Below are 14,660 nucleotides of genomic sequence, written 5' to 3' on the forward strand. Positions count from 1 at the left end.
ACGTTTTATGAATGAAGCCTCACGGCCTATATGTATGGACTCACAAGTCTAGGTTACACTTAGAAGTAAATGAACCTAATATTTATGTAATGAAATGATGAAATCACCAATGAAATGATTAATCCCTAGAAGGAATGAGTAAGAGTGTGAAACACACAAAATGGCAAAGTGCATTAGCATATGATGAAATGAAAAATGAAATGTCGACATCCCTGAAGGGTTAAGGAAGAGTGTGAAATACACTAAATATCCAATTTCATTGGCATATTATGAAATGAACATTCGAGTAATAAGGGGTGGGTAACTATGAATAGCATATGTGCTAAAGTTAATGAATGTGGTGACAATTTTATAAGAGGATAATGTAAAAAATGAGAGCAATATCAAATGAACCTAAGTAAATTTTCCCAAAACGTACTCACCTATGAGTGTGTAAACTTAATGAAGAGACTAGTATCTTTGAACACTCTAATGAAAATATTGAGAATAATACACTTAATACTATTGATGAGATGAGAAATCATTTATTAAGCTATGATGTCCTCATACTAGAAGCCAACTTTTGTTACGTATGAGTTGAATGTAATGGAACTTTATACAGAGCACCGATAGACTAGCTATGAGCGGTGATGCCATCTTTTAAGAAGGGCAGATGTTCACGTACTCTCATGAGATGAGACTGTCCGGCAATGCTGAATATGGGTCTCCTTATATCTCTTAGTCTTCAAACCTATACTGCCAATATAGGGATCTTGCGGGGTTAAATTCTATTATACACTAGCATGTTTTCGGTAACATTGGTTTGTGGTTCAACCTCTTCTCGGTGTAGGTGAGACACTGGATTTCATGATGCTCACATGATATATGTCGGCTAAAGTTAATGTGCCCAATGAATGAATGAGGCCAGCCTCAAATGATGCACATAAGGAAATGAATGATATAGAGGTGTTAGCATATAATGATCAAAAGGTCAGCTAGACTTAAGTAATGACACTAGGTAATTCTTGACCATTGTACAACGAACTTGATGAAAGTCTTAAACTACAAACTAGGTATAGCTGGTGTTCGTACTACCCTATGAACGAAATGAAATGAAGTACGTATGAATGAATGAAGAAGATCTGTGTTTACTAACGAAGTCTCCCTAGTTGAGGTCCCATATGTTGAACTCTCATATCGGGAAGTCTTAATGTCAAGTCCATGATTCCAAGGTATGGTATATGAATGAATGATACGAAAAATGTTATGTGCTATATGCAAAAATATATGTGGTATGTGTAAGATGTTATATGTTGTGTGCAATATGATAAGTATGATGATGCATGTTATTCTCATGACATGACTATTCTAATAAAAATTTTGAGATCTCACTAACATTCTCATTCCCATTTTGGCAAGTCCACTTATTTGACTTTCCATAATCATGTTGTTAGGAAAGAGATGTTCTTTGTCATGCATTTCCTTGGTGTGTGATTTCATTTACCCGTACTTAGTACAAGTGTGTATTAATTCCATACAATTCTCTAATTTTAGGTACACGCACAAGTGGACGCGAGAGCTTAGAGATTGACATTGCAACTATCCGGAAGTGGAGCTTTCATCTAGACATAGTAGGCCCTAATGTATTAAAGAATGTCTACCTTTATTATCTAGATTAGATTTACTCTATAGCTAGTGGAGCATGTTCCACTAGTGTTTCATTCAACTTTAGTTCAGACTCTGTATTGGTGCAACTTGGCAAAAATACATGTAGTAAAAGTATGACCTAATTCTTACTATTGATTATCTCTTTATTAAATGGGTTATTGGTGAACGCCTATGATATTAACTAGTATCTATACATGTATATTTAAAAGTAAAAAGTTTCAAATTTTCTGCTAAAATAAATCTAGATAAAGTAAGGATTACGTGTGCGGGCTTGTCTCCGACCTCTGAGAGGTCAATGACGCCAGTTGCGCCTAAGGTCTAGATTCCTATCGTGACAATATTTGTATTAGAGCCCTAGATTAAATTCAAAAAATTAATGAGATAACGTCAACCATATTGAGTAATTTATATGTCATGGTAGTGAAGTGCACCACTATCCTGGATTAGAGACCACATGATGCATTGGATAATTCCCTTCTTCTTATATCATAGTGCCTTTTCCTAATGTCTGATTTCTTGATGTTATGACCGCGTCTAACATCAATCCTTGTTGTTTTTAGAGAATGAATACTAGGAATACCATTTGTCAGAGAAGAGCAGGACGAGCTAGTAGGGACAATCACGTTCCACTCTAGGCTCTAGCTGAACTAGTAGCTATGCCGGTTAACCCTTCTAGGTTGACTGATGCTGACGTGCGGGCATCTTTGGCAAGGATGGAACACACCATCACTGTGCAGGATCATCCCATGAATGACTAGGTGAACCGGCAGAACGTTCAGAGGGATAACCCACCGGTTCGTAGCATGGCTGACAAGCTGAAAGAATCCTTTTTTTATCACAGGGTCTAAGACTTTCGGAGGATACCCATGAGTTTTTGAATGAGGTTCATAAGATTTTGGTGGCTATGGAAGCCACAGATACCAAGATAGAAATGTTTTCTTCCTATCAACGCAAGGATATTGCACAGACTTGGTACAAGATGTGGGAATATAACCGAGCTTTGGGCAGAGCTCCAGTCACTTGGGAGCTATTTAAGACAACCTTCCTTGAGAGATTCTTTCCCAAAGAGATAGGAGAGGCCAAGGTTGAGGAGTTTATCAACTTTAAACAGGGATCTATGTAAGTCAGGGAGTATTCCCTGAAGTTCTTCAAGCTTTCAAGGTATGCTACTTCCCTTATATCTAATAGTAGGGATGAGATAAGCAGGTTCCTCATAGGAATCACCAGAGATATGAAGGAGGAGTTTTGGACTGCGATGCTCCACCATATCATAGACCTCTCCAGGTTTATGGTGCATTTCAAGCATTCAGAGGACAGCCGAAATAAAAGGAGCGTCCATGATGATAGGATGCCAAAGCCTCAGGAACACGCAGTACTTAGACATGGGGGCAACAGGAATGACTTTGGCGTCCGTGAGAATCCCATATTGAAAAAGGGGCAAAAGAGTTCAAGGAGGAGTAGGAGAAGTCCGGCAATGTTGTCACAGATATGCTGCAAGTATTCTCAACTTATTTTTACGCTTTATTTGATCCTGGATCTACGCTCTCCTTTGTAACTCCTTTACTTGCACTAACTTATGAGATATTGCCTTAAATTTTACATGATCGTAGAGTGGTTAATAAACCATTAGGAAAAAATGTATGAATTTATATATTATACAAGGATTGCCTAATAGTTGGTAGTGGTAAGACTATGTGCGTAGACTTGGTTGAGTTACCAATGCATGATTTTGATTTATGCTTTGCATGGAATGTCTTCATAGTTTTCATACTTTTTTGGATTGTCGTAGTAGGATTGTGAGATTTCCTTTCCGAAATGAAGATGAGCTTGTCTGGGAGGGGTACAACTCGAGCAGTCCTAATCTCTTAATTTCAAACCTTAAGGCCAAAAAAATGATGTCTAAGGTCTTAATATGTCATCTTTTCAGTGTTAATGATTTAGATCATGACATTCTTTCCATTGACTCAGTGCCTCAAGTGAATAAGGTCCAAGATGTATTTCCTGATGATTTCCCTAGAAGTCCTCCCCCTCGAGAGATTGACTTTGGAATTGAATTAGAACCCGATACTAAACAAATTTTAATTCCTCCTTATAGAATTGATCTAACTGAACTTAAAAAGTTGAAGCTGTAGATAAAAGATCTCACTGATAAGGGTTTCAGTCAGCCAAACATATCCCTTTGGAGAGCTTTAGTGTTATTTGTGAATAAGAGAGATTGAACCCTTCAAATGTGTATCGATTATCGGCAGATAAACAACATCACTATCAATAATAACTATCCACTTCCTAGAATAGATGACTTGTTCGACCAACTCCAAGGGTCTAGTTTCTTCTCGCAAATTAATCTTTGTTAAGTGTACCATCGACTAAGGGTTAGGGATGGAGATATCCCAAAGACAGCCTTTCGTACCAGCTACGGTCACTTTGATTTCTTAGTTATGTCATTTGGTCTCACAAATGGACCTACTGTATTTTGGATCTAATGAACATGGTCTTCTGTGAATACCTTGACTATTTCGTCATAGTATTCATTGATGACATTCTCATCTACTCTAAGACCAAAGTCTAGTATTAACAACTTATGAGACTAACCTTGCCAATACTTCGACAAAATTAGTTGTATGCCTAATTCAGCAAGTGTGAATTCTGGCTTAGATCAGTGACCTTCCTAGGACATGTTGTGTCCGACAAAGGTATGGAGGTATATTCCACAAAGACTGAGGTTGTTAAGAACTGCAAAAAACTTTTTACTCCGACTAATATTCGTAGCTTTCTGGGATTGGCTTGTTACTATCGGAGGTTCGTGGAGGGTTTTTCTTCCATTGATACCTCAATGATAGCTTTTACAAAGAAGAAGGCCAAGTTTTAATAGACGGAGACTTGTAAAAAGTGTTTTAAGGAGCTCAAGTACAAAGTCACTTCACCCTCGGTCCTTACTTTGCCTAAGTGTAGGGAGAATTACACTGTTTATAGTGATGCATCTAAAGTTTCTTTGGGTTGTGTTCTTATGCAGGGTGGTGACATAATAACTTATGCATCAAGACAGCTCAAGGTTCATGAAAAGAATTATCCCACTAATGACCTGTAATTTGAAGATGTGGTGTTTGCACTGAAATTGTTAAGGCACTACTTGTATGGAGTACATGTGAATGTGTTCACAGACCACAAAAGTTCCATTATGTGTTCACACAGATGGAGTTGAATCTACATGAGCGGAGGTCATTGGAGCTATTAAATGACTATGACATAAATGTCCACTACCGCCTAGGTAAAACTAATGGTGTGGTTGCTGCTTTGAGTAGGATGAGCATGGGAAGTACAGTCCACCTTGAGGATTTATAAGAAGGACTTGGTGAATGATATACACAGACTTGGTAGACAAGGTGTGCGGTTAGTTTACTCTTCTACGAGGCTGTTTCAGTTCATCGTAGTTCTGAATCATCCTTAGTAATTGTAGTCAAGGATGGTCAACATCTTGATCTTGTGCTGATGGAGCTTAAGGACTCAACGTTTGTTAAGATGAATGTGTATTTTGCTTTGGGAGATGAAAATATACTTAGGTACCAGGACAGGATGTTTGTGCGAGATGTGGATGATTTGCGGACTAGGATCATTGCAGAGGCCCATCCTTGGTACCACGAAGATGTATTATGATCTTAAGCAAGTCTATTGGTGGGATGGACGAAGAATGACATTGTAGAATATATTGCCAAATCCTAATTGTCAACTGGTAAGGGGAGAATCTTAAGCCTGGCGATCATAGTCAGATGACCGAGGTTCCGACGTAGAAGTCGGAGGCCATTAGTATAGACTTCGTGTTTTGTTTTTCAAAGACTATGAGACAACATGACTCCATATAGGTTATTCTAGACAGGATGACTAAGTCTACCCACTTTTTCCTTGTAAATTCTACTTATAAATCTAAGAATTATGGGAGAGTTTACATTGATTAGATTGTGAGATGGAATGGGATTCCTTTGTCTCTCATTTTTCATTAAGGAGATCAGTTCACTTTACATTTCTAGAGATCCTTCCAGAAGAGCCTAAGCACGCAAGTAACGCTTAGTACTACCTTTAATCCTTACACTAATGGACACGCAGAGCGGACCACTCAAACGTTGGAGGATATGTTGAGGGCTTGTGTAATTACATTCAGGGGTAGGTGGGAGGACCATCTACCCTTGATAAAGTTCTCGTATAATAATAGTTATCACTCCACCATTCGCATGGAAAATTTTGTGGCGTTGTATGGTAGAAGGTGAAGGTATCCAGTTGTGTTGTTCGAGGTTGGAGAGTCATCCATTTTTTGTCCAGAAATTATTTATGAGGCCTTAGAGAAAGCTAGAGTTTTAGGAATTGGTCTTCTACTGCATACAGTGGAAAGAAGTCTAATTCAAATAACATAAAATGGATGTTAGAGTTTGATGTTAGTAACCAGGTCTATTTTAATATATCACCTGTCAAAAGGGTGATGAGGTTTGGAAAGAAGGGTAAGTTGAGTCCGAGGTATGTTAGAACATACAAGATCCTATAACGTGTAAGTGAGGTGGTCTATGAATGGGCATTACATGCGGCTAGCTTCTGTTCATACAGTCTTTAATGTCTTTATGTTAAAGAAGTTCCTAGATGATCCACCATTGATTCTACCTATTAAAGAGTTGGGGGTCGAGAAACAGTTGTCCTATGATGAAGTTCCTGTTGAGATTTTAAACACATAGATAAAGTGTCTAAGGAACTTGGTGGTTTCCACTGTAAAAGTATTGTGGAGTAATCATCTTTTTGAGGATCTTACGTGGGAGCACTAGGACGATATGAGATCCGGCTACAATAATCTTTTCAGCCCATGAAGTAACACTTCCTAGTCTTAAGTCTAAGTTTTCTTATCAATCCATTCATTATTGCTATTGTTTGATTGTATATAGTAACTATGGTATGATCTAACTAGCATTACTCTATATAGTTAGTAGTTTCATTCATGGAGGAATGTTCCTAAATGGGGTATAATGTAACAAACCTAAAATGGATATGCTAAGTAATGCTTAATGTGTCTAGAATGCCTACAATTAAACTAGTTTTACAAGGATTGATGCGCGTAGAGAAAGACCTTTAAACCCCTGCGACACCCAAGATAATTAACTTGGGGAGTTAGTTGAGCTAGGAAAGGTTGGGTTCAGCCATGTATGGCTCCCAAATATGAATATTTACCTGGATGAGTCTTTACCGGACTTAAAAAAAGGAAATCTTAAGTTTGGAGGCTCTAGGCGTAAAATTTTCTTTTAAAAGGCTAACGGTAGTATCGTAATTACACTAAATATGTAATAAATTATTTAGTTAATAGGGTGGAGGGGCAATTTGGGGATACAGGGCCGAAAATTTACTTTTTGGGTGAAGCCTTGCTCCACCTGCGTTTAAACATATGTGGAAGCAATTATTTAAATTGTTTTTATCTAAATTGGTCAATTAACTTAATTAATTAATATTTATTAGCTTATTTAATTAAAAGTAAAATCATATATTTTTTAATTTAAGGAGAATCCTTGTTTGACTAAGTCCTTGCCTAAGCCTAAACTACATTCACGTTTCACTCTCTCTCGTGTATCTCACTTCACGATCATTCTATCTTCTCTCCTCGTGTTCTCTATGCCAAAATAAGTTCAAAAACAGATAAATTCACCAAAGTTCTTCACACTTTAAGAATTCATAGCGAAAGATAAAAACCAAACTACTAATCAATCATGTTAGTCAAACAGAGGGTTGTCTGTCCAATAAGGTTGAAGTTTTTGGTGTTGGACGTGAATTTGGAGGAGAAACTTTGGGAAAAATTTCAAAGTTTGAACGTCAAAAAGGTTTGGATTCTCTTCTCTCCTTGTACCTTTCCCAAGAGACACCTTAAGTTTTAGTATATTCAAATCTTTAAAGTAGAGTTGTTCCCAGTTGCATGTCCCTGTCACTAGCTCCCGATGATTTGTAGGTTGGGTATGTTTGTTGGTAGATATTATTCGTGTGTTGTGTTTTTGTGATGATATGTTCATGACTGCGTTATTGAAATTGTATGAGTGACAACCTATGTGATCCTAAAATCTGGTTAAGTTTGTGCAATGTGAATCTTGAGTTAAAATGTAATGTTATGGTTGCATTGTTACGTGCAAAAACTTATTTAAATCGTGATGTTCATGTGAAGTGTAATGTGGCTTAATTGAATGAGAAACTCTTGGCTTCACGAATCCATGAAAATTCACCTAAAACGTTCTAAATGACATATGAAATTTCCCTAAGAACTACCTAATGTCATTTATAAGATTATGAAAAACTATTAAATTTCTAGCTATAAGTTGATGTATTTCTTTCACATTGAAGTAGTTCAAAATGTTGTGAAATATGAATTAAACAAGTGAGGTCATTGAGGATAAAACCCATGACCTCACCATGTTAAAAACCATAAAAATAAGTGAGTTCAAAATAATGTGGTGAGGTGGATACGAACCGTGATCTTAGCTTGAAATTGGAATTATGAAAATAAGAAATGAGAGGAGTGGGATTCGAACCCACAACATCTCGGTAAGACTAACAAATAAAAAAAATGTTGAGTTGTGTGGAAATTGACCCACCACCTCAATGCGGATAAAGGGAATTTAAAAAGAAAAATAATGTGAGGTTGTGTGGATTCGATCCCTCACACTGATGGTAAACTCATAAAAATCAAGAACAAAAGAAAATAAAATAAATGACGTTGTCGGGGATCGATCCCACAACCTCTCGTTCCCAAGAAATGCGAATGAGAAAGAATGAAAAATAACAAAAAAAGCGATGAAGAATAATTATAAATCTGGTTCCCTTGCCAAAATTTCATATTGAAACATAAGTCATACGTGAATAAATTTTCAAGAATAATTCTTCCTACATAGATCGTAACTGAAATCTTAAAGTACATACAAGATGCATAAGTCTTGTATAACATAATTTTAGGAAGATATGAATCAATGAAACAAACTATGAATGAAGCATCATGGCTTGTATGTATGGACCCATAAGTCTAGTAAACTCTTAGAAGTAATTAAATCTACGATGTACGTAATGAAATTATTAAATGGAAAATAAAATGATAAAACCATAGAAGGGTTAAGTAAGAGTGTTAATCACACTAAATGGCCAAGTGCATTGGCATATGATGAAATCAACAATGAAATGATAAAACCCTAGAAGGGTTAAGTAATAGTTTGAAAGACACTAAATGGCAAAGTGCATTGACATAGGATGAAATAAACATTAACGTAATAAGGGGTGGGTATCTATTAAGACAAAATGTTCTAAGTTAATATATGTGGTGACAATATGATAAGAGGCTAATGTAAAAGATGAGAGAAATCTCAAATGAGCCTATGTTAATGTTACCAAAACGTACTCACCTTTGAGAGTGTAAAGTTAATGAAAAGACCAGTCTCTATGAACACTATAATGAAAGTATTGAGAATAATACACATAATAGTAATGTTGAGATGCGAAATCGTCTATTAAGTTATGATGTCCTCATAATAGAAGCCAGCTTTCGTGACGTATGAATTTAATGTAATGGAACTTTATATTGAGCACCAATAGACTAGCTATGAGCGGTGATACCTTCTTTCAGGAAGGGAGGAGGTTCACGTAACTCTCATGAGATGAGACTGTCAGGCATGCTGGGTATTGGTCTCCTTATATCTCCTAGTATTCAAATCTATACTGACAATATAGGGATTTGGCGGGGTTCAACTACCATGTACGCTAGCACGTTTTAAATCACCATGGCCGGTGATTCGACCTTTTCTTTTGTGGGGGATACAATGTATTTCATGTTGCTCACTTGATCAATGTCTGTTAAAGTTAATGTTTCCAATGAATGAATAAGGGTAGCCTCAAATGAAGCACACAATAAAATGAATGATACCAAAGGTGTTAGGATATGATGATCTATAGGTGTGTTAGACTTAAGTAATAATTCTTGGTCATTCTTGATCATTGCTCAGTAAACCCGATGAATGTATTAAACTACATCCTAGGTATATCTGGTGTTCACAGTAGCCTATGAAGGAAACGAAATGAAGTACGTATGAATGAAAGAAGCAGACTTTGTGTTTGCTAATTAAGGCTCTCTAGTTGAGGTCCCATATGTTGAGCCCTTATTTTGGGAAGTCTAAACGTCAAGTCCATGACTCGAAGGTCTCATGGTAAATGAATGAATCATATAGTAGATGTTATGTGCTATATGCAATATGATATGTCCTATATGTAAGATGTTATACGTAGTGCGCAGTATGGTAAGTACGATGATGCATTTTACTCTCATGGGATGACTTTCCTAATCCAAATTTTGAGAGCTCACTAACTTTCTTAATCCCATATTGGCAAGTCCACTTCCTTGTCTTTCGATAATCATGTTGTTAGGAAAGAGTTGTTCTTACTCATGCAAGTCCTTCGTATGTGCTTGCATATACCAATACTTAGTACAAGTGTGTAATAATCCCATACAATTCTACAATTTTAGGTGCAGGAACATGCGGACACTAGAGCTTCAAGGTTGATGTTGCAGCTATCCGAACGTGGGGCTTGAATCCAAACTTGGTAGGCCGTCATGCTTTAAAGGATGTCTACCGTTATTATATAGCTTAGACGTCAGCTATAGCTAGTGGAGCATGTTCCACTAGTGTTTCTTTGCACATTGTTTCAGACTTTTTATTGGTGTCATTTGGCATAAGTACGTTTAGTAAAATTAGGAACTGATTCTTTCATTTGATTATCTCTTTATTAGATGGTTGATTTGTGAACGACTCCGATATTATGTAGTATGTATTCATGTATTTTACAGAGCAAAAGTTTCAAATTTTTTGCTAAAATTAACCTAGATGAAGTAAGGATGACGTATTCAAATTTATCTGCGACCTCTTAGAGGTCAGCGACTCCAACTCGTATGGGGTCTACATTCTGGTCGTGACACTAATGATGACCAAGCTCTGTTTGATCCTCCTCCTTTGAATGATGGTTCTATAAGGGCTGCTCATTTCAAATGGATCAAGGCATTACTACCCAAGCACTTGCCGCCACTACTGAAGCTTAAGCCATCACGACTCATGCTTATCACGAGGTTGTACCCCGAGAAATTCAACAACTTTCTACCATGGCCTCCCGTGTAAGGGAGTTCACTAGGATGAATCCCCCTAATTTATATTGATCCAATGTTGAAGAAGACCCTCAAGAGTTCATTGATTAAATCTATCAGATCCTCTATGTTATGTGGTTGTGTACTCATGAGAAGGTTGAGTTAGCCTCTTACAAACTCAAACATATAGCCCAAAATTGGTATGTCCAATGGATGGACAATAGGCCGTTATGGGGTGGACTGGTGACTTGGGAGGTTTTCAAGAAGTATTTTCTTGATAGGTTCTATCCTAGGGAAAAGAGGATATCCAAGGTGGTGTAGTTCATCAATTTTTTTAAGTAGATATATGTTTACTAGAGTACTCTTCCAAATTAAGTAAATTGTCAAAGTATGCTCCTTTTTTGGTTTCTGATCCTAGAAATGAAATGAACATCTCTGTGACTTGTAACGCCATTAACATGGGACCAATACACTTTTTGAGTTAAATCTAGTTGCGGGAAATATAAAAAGAATAGAATAAAGAAAGAGAGAATGAACTTACAAAAGGGAAAGCTTTATTCCATAAGATATTGCATAATGATTACACAGAGAGAGAGAGCATTCAAGAAAATTTTGTATTTGTAAATTTTTCCGATCCTCTTAATGTGAAAATACAAAGTCTTATATAGACTTGAAAAGATAAAAGGAATCTCAAAGCCTCCTTCTGATTGGTTGCAAAAGATTGCTTTATCCGTTCCTTATCTTAGCTTTTGGGAAAGAATTCACTTTAATCCTGATCTCTTTTGATAAGAATTTAATCCTATCAAAATCTGCAATAACAAACGTCCAACTTATAATGTAAGATAAATATTTCTTAATAAAATACTTACAGTGTTTTATATTATATGGTAATCTTGATATGCCTTCATCAATTTGGAACTATGTATACGTCTCAGCAAAGCTTCGAGGCATTACTTGTTTATTTCCACCAAACCAGCTTCACCATTTGTAGAACCACCTCGGGATAGTAGAAGCTGCAACTTTTGGACAATATTTAACAAACAATGTATGGGTTGTTGGTCTAACATACAAGAAGTTCTCCCAGGTTTGTTTGTAGTCATACCAATTATAGGTTTGAGGATTAAATCTTTTAGAAAGACTTATAGGGGTTTGTAAATGGTCAACAGGCCAAGTAAAAGGAGATACAATCTTTCTTATAGTAAACTTAGAGTAAGCTATACTATCTAGGTAAGACTTATCAGCTAACTCATGTTCAATATCTACTGATCCAGTGTCCACTAGGATAAATTCATAATATTTTCTAGTTTTTAAGGAATTACCGGAATCAACAGAATTCATGTTAGTATAGACAGATTTTAAAAGATGTTTAATCTCATAACCTTCATATTCTTTATGTAGAGCAAGAATTGGGAAAACTTTAAATGGAATCATTTCAAATTTTTCCTTCTCTTTGGAAGGAAACTTTGTTCCTGCAGGAGATACTGCTTCAGCAAAACTGGCTGGCTGTTTCATGGTGTAACATTCACTTTTCTATTTTTGGGAAAATCTAAGTTCTCCGCTTGGGGATGAGGATGAACCGGGTTCTTGCCCCTTTTTGAAGGGCTTTTTTAAGCCTAACAACTTTGATGAGCTATTTGGTGGCAGCTCAAGAGGAAAAATTGGCGGCTATTGGGCTAATGCTGAATACCTTTTTATATCTGGCCTAACATGGTTTATCTCAGTTCTTATGGCAAATGGACCTGACTCTCTTATTTGTCCACTTTGATTTGACCTGGAGGGTTTTCTTCCCACTATGGGCCTAACTTGCGTTCTGCTCTTGTTTTCCCTACAAAAATTCACGAGCAAGGAAATCTGGCAATGAATTATTTTCGTGTTTAATAAAATCAATTTGAAAATCGAAACTAGATAATAATGCTTGCCACCTAGCAATGATTTGCTTAGAAACAATATTCATAACATCCTTTTGGAGGATTTCTTTAGAAGATTTACAATCTACTCTAAGCAAGAATTCTTTATTGATCAAGTCATGTTGAAACTTAGTTATACAAAAAACAATAGCAAGGATTTCCTTTTTGATCGTGCTATAATTTTTTTGTGCAGAATTCTAAATTCAAGAAGTATGACGGACTAATTGTTCTGATGAATTGGGGTCTTTTCTTTGTCTAATAATACCGCCGTATGAAATGTTAGATGCATCAGTCTCAACATTCATGAAGTAGTCAGGGTTAGAAATACCAAGGCATGGAAGATCTTTAACAATATTCTTTAGAAGAATAACTGCATTGGTTTGTTCATCACTCCAGGGTGAATGATTCTTCATTAACCTTTAAAAGATAGGTTTGCAAATATGCCAAACCTTGGGAATAAAATCAGCTACATAGTTGAGACTTCCTGAAAATCTTTGCAACTGAGTTTTATCAAAAATGACATTGGGAAACTTATCAGAAAACTCAATTGATCTACAAATTGGTTTATAGGTACCTTGAAAAAGATCATGTCCCAAAAATCTCATTTTTGTTTGAAATAATTTAATCTTTTTAGCACTAATGACTAATCCATTGTGCTTAACAATTTAAAGAAAATATTTAAATATTTGAAATGAGAATCAATGTCCTCGGAGAAGATTAATACATCATCAATATAAACAATTGAAATATGACTAACATGATTAAATATAGAAGTCATAAAATTTTTAAATTCCGATGGGGCATTTTTAATCCCAAAAGGCATGACATTCCATTCATATTGTCCAAACGGGACATTGAAAGTTATTTTATATTTATCCTATTCAGAAAATTTGAATTTGCCAAAATCCAAATTTTAAATCAAATTTACTATAAACATTAGCATTGAATGTTTGTTTTAAAAGATCCCTTTTAATCGGAATCGGATAACGAATCCACTTTAAAACTGAGTTTAAGGGTTTGTAATTAATAAAAAAGTCTTGGGGATGCTCGTTCTTGTTCAGATGCATTCTTAACATAAAATACTGAACAACTACAAGGTGATTTTGAAAGACGAATAATTTTATTACTCCAAAAGAGTACGAATTTCTTTTTTACAGATTTCCATTAATTCATGGTTTATTTGAATTGGCCTAGATTTTGTAGAGATGGACTTTTCATCAAATCCAGCAATATATGGTAAATCAATAATATGGGATTTTGATCCCAAAAAGCGTTTGGAAATTTTGAGCAAATTTCACTTTCGAAATTCTTTTAAAGATTGGCAATTTTAGCAACCATTCTCAGGGCTTTTAAAATTTGCTCAATTTTCATAATTTTAATATCTTCTTTTAAAAAACAAATCTGATTGATTTTAAATGCAGTATGTTTATGCAAAATATTACATTCTTTAAGAGAAAGTGTCTTGATAAAAAGGAAAGGAAATTTCTTTTCCTAATAATTTTGTTTTGATTGATTTAAAATCTGAAATATAAGGTTTTATTTGGGTAATAAAAGTTATACCCAAAATAATTTCCTCGTTAATGTTTTTAGTTATGACAAAGTTATTAGCATGCAGATATGAGCATTTGAAAGTTTATAATTTATACAGATACCCTCACCAGTCGCGCTGTATAACTTGGTAGTTCCCTTCTGAAGGTACTTGGTTGGTATTAGACCTTCAACAATGCAATTACGATCTGCACCACTATGTAACAAAGTAATTTTGTTAAGTACAAAATTAGAATTAACTACTAACTTAATCATAATATGAGAATTTTGAGGTCTTACCTTAGTGATCATACTAATACCTGCATCTTCAATACCTTTAGGTGATGAAGGGGCTGCCTGATTGGAAGAGTTGGTATCTTCATCTTCGTTATCTGAAGTAGCAATTTCTTTTCCTTTAAGAGATACTTCAGTATCCTTAAGAAATT

Source organism: Solanum lycopersicum, chromosome 3, assembly GCF_036512215.1.
Source record: "Solanum lycopersicum chromosome 3, SLM_r2.1".
NCBI lineage: Eukaryota > Viridiplantae > Streptophyta > Magnoliopsida > Solanales > Solanaceae > Solanum > Solanum lycopersicum.